General features: G+C 49.9%; 1 protein-coding gene and 1 long non-coding RNA gene across 4 annotated transcripts in view; both read left to right on the forward strand.

The window, feature by feature from the left end:
* Nucleotides 1–2539, forward strand: part of Atp6v0a4 (ATPase H+ transporting V0 subunit a4) — a 71532-nt gene that overhangs the window by 1542 nt on the left and 67451 nt on the right. The gene's annotated exons all lie outside the window — the stretch shown is intronic.
* Nucleotides 314–2539, forward strand: part of LOC117286358 — a 23613-nt gene continuing 21387 nt past the window's right edge. The window contains exon 1 of the long non-coding RNA XR_004517508.1: nucleotides 314–683. This is a non-coding gene — a long non-coding RNA (uncharacterized LOC117286358). The remainder of the gene's footprint in view (nucleotides 684–2539) is intronic.

Consider the following 2539-nt stretch of genomic DNA (forward strand, 5'->3'; position numbering starts at 1 on the left):
CTGTCTGGCCCGGCCGTGCGGGTGTGCCGGGCACCAGGCGCCGGGTGCGCGCTGTGCTGTTGAGATGACTCCTGTCTTGCAGGAGCTGAAAACTTCTGCTCTGTGTTTGGGAGAAAAGAGGGGGTGGAGCCAAGGAGAGCTCTCCTGTCAGGGCAGCTCGCACCTGGATAGCAGGGAAAGCCCACCGTGCAGGCAGGAGAGGAAGGGGGGCAAGTGGCGCCCTTCTTCCTGGAGGCAAACTGTGTCCTCACTGCGAAAAGAGGAGCGGAGCGGGCGTCCCTGGGGACGAATTTGCTGCCTCTTTCATGTGCCTGGAAAGTCTGGATTCCCTGCTCCTCTCAGCCCAGCACCCACTGAGCACCTGCTTGTGCTCTGCTCTGTGTAAAGTCCTCCAAACCCTGCCCTTGAAATGCTCTAGCTGCGGACGTATGTGAGGACCCAGAGCAGCATTTCAGGAATGACTTGGGGAACACAGAGTGCCTTGGGGCTCTGCAGTGGGAGGCTATATCTGCTGTGGGGTGTTTCATGAAGAAAACAGCATTTGAGTTCGGGCTGGGTGGATAAATAGGATTTTGACAGGTGGAGAGGAAAGGGCATTGTGGGTAGGAGGGGTGGGTGGGCAGAAGCCCAGAGGCGAGGTGGTGCTCAGAGGTCCACTGTGACCCCAGCACAAAGAAGCACAGGTGAGCCCAGGGCGGGAAGCTGGGGACAGGAATGCAGAGCGGGAGAGAGCAGGAGGCTGTATGCCAGGCTGGGGAGTATGAGGCAGCGAGCTGAAAAAGGGGAGGCTGCGGGAAGATTTTGAGCTGAGTAGTAACTGTATTAGAACTGTGCTTCTGGTCTACAGCGTCTACTGTGGTGTTCTCTTGTCTACAGGGGTATCTTCCAAGCACCCCGGTTGATACCTGAGTCCCTGGATAGTACTGAATCCTAGAAATACTAGGTTTCTGCCCATGGATATGCATGCTTACAATAAAGCTCAATTTCTAAATTAGTTACAGTGAGAGGTTCACAACATAACTAATAATAAAACAGCAATTATAAGAACATGCTGTAATAAGCATTATTTAAACCTTTGGGTTGTTTCTGGAGTTTTCCATTGAGTATTTTGGACTGGAGTTGACGACAGGTAACTGAAGGTACAGGAAATGCAACAGTGGATAAGGGGTCCGCAGCAGTGTATTGAAGTCTCCATGTGTCTGGAAGGCATCAGCCGAGGCGTATGAGGCTTGCAGATGCCTGAGATATGGTCTCTGCCCTTTAGGAGGACGTAGTACAGTGGGGGGACTGAGCAGGGCAGAAGGAACTGTGATGCACTATGGCAAGACTGGAATATGGGTGTCTCCCACAGTTACAGGACTGTAGAAGAGGGAATGATGAATTGTGCCAAGAGGGGCAGGAAGGAGGCTCGGAGGAAGGGACTCTGGGTTGGGCATTGAAGTCTGTATGTGCGGATGGGAGTTGGAGGGCTTTTCAAGTAGAAAGAGTAGCACATACAAAGGGAGAGGTTTATCTCAGCTTGATTGCCTTGGGAGCTGTACAGGGGAGTAGAGCGCAGCTCTGGGCGGGTCACAGAGGCACGACCCTGGGTGTTCTGTCAGTCCTTGGCCCCTTCCTCTCTGCTGCTATTCCCCTGTTTTGCTTCTAGGGTATGATGAACTAAGCATCTTTGCTCTGTCACTCCCTTCCACCATGTTTTTACTTTGGAGCTAACCAACCATGGACTAAATTCCCTGAAACCATGAGCCAAATTAGACCTCTCCTCCTTTAAATTGTGGGTGTTGGGCACTGTGTTCCAGCCATGGGAAAGCTGACTAATACAAACCTAGTAAGAGAGTGAGGGATGGATTCCAGCTCATTCAGAGCTATCTGGGAGGAGATGCAGGCCACAGGCAAGCCCAGAATAAGGAGGTCCTATTTTGGTATGGCAATGGGTGGAGACATTTTCTTACGGTTTCCCCAAAGGCACAAATTAGGGGTGGTTCTCTGTTCTGGAATTTTCAGATGGAGCAGAGGTGCCTTAGGAAGGGGTTTTAGGCAATGCACAAAAATCCAGTGCAAAAATCCTGCCCTGCCACTAGCTGGACATTGACTACTGACCAAGGAGCCACTGCACACCAGGCCTTTGGAGCAGAGACTTTGAGATGAGTAGGACAATACAGTTTCTGTCCTGAAAGAGCTACAAGTCCAGCAGAGAAGTGTCAGACATTAAATAAGGACAGTGCAATGAAACCAGGGTGTTGAGATGATCTCTGCAAAGGTTGGGAAAATCACGGAAAAGGTTGGGAACCAGGGGTCTCAGTATTTCACAACAGAGATGGTATTTTTTGGACCCAAAACATGAAAGATGTGTAGTTCACCACTCCCAGAAGGGAAGAGTATGTGTAAAGCCTATGAGGCATGAACACATGACCCGTGTCTGGGGGTGACAGGTAATTTACTGTCCTAAAAGCATAGAGTGGGGTCACAGTTTGTCCAGTTAGATAAACAACATATTTTATTATTTTTATTATTATATTTATTAATTTTTTTTTTTTTT

The sequence above is a fragment of the Fukomys damarensis genome, unplaced genomic scaffold (assembly GCF_012274545.1).
Source record: "Fukomys damarensis isolate Sample0158 unplaced genomic scaffold, DMR_v1.0_HiC HiC_scaffold_16, whole genome shotgun sequence".
NCBI classification, from domain to species: Eukaryota; Metazoa; Chordata; class Mammalia; order Rodentia; family Bathyergidae; genus Fukomys; species Fukomys damarensis.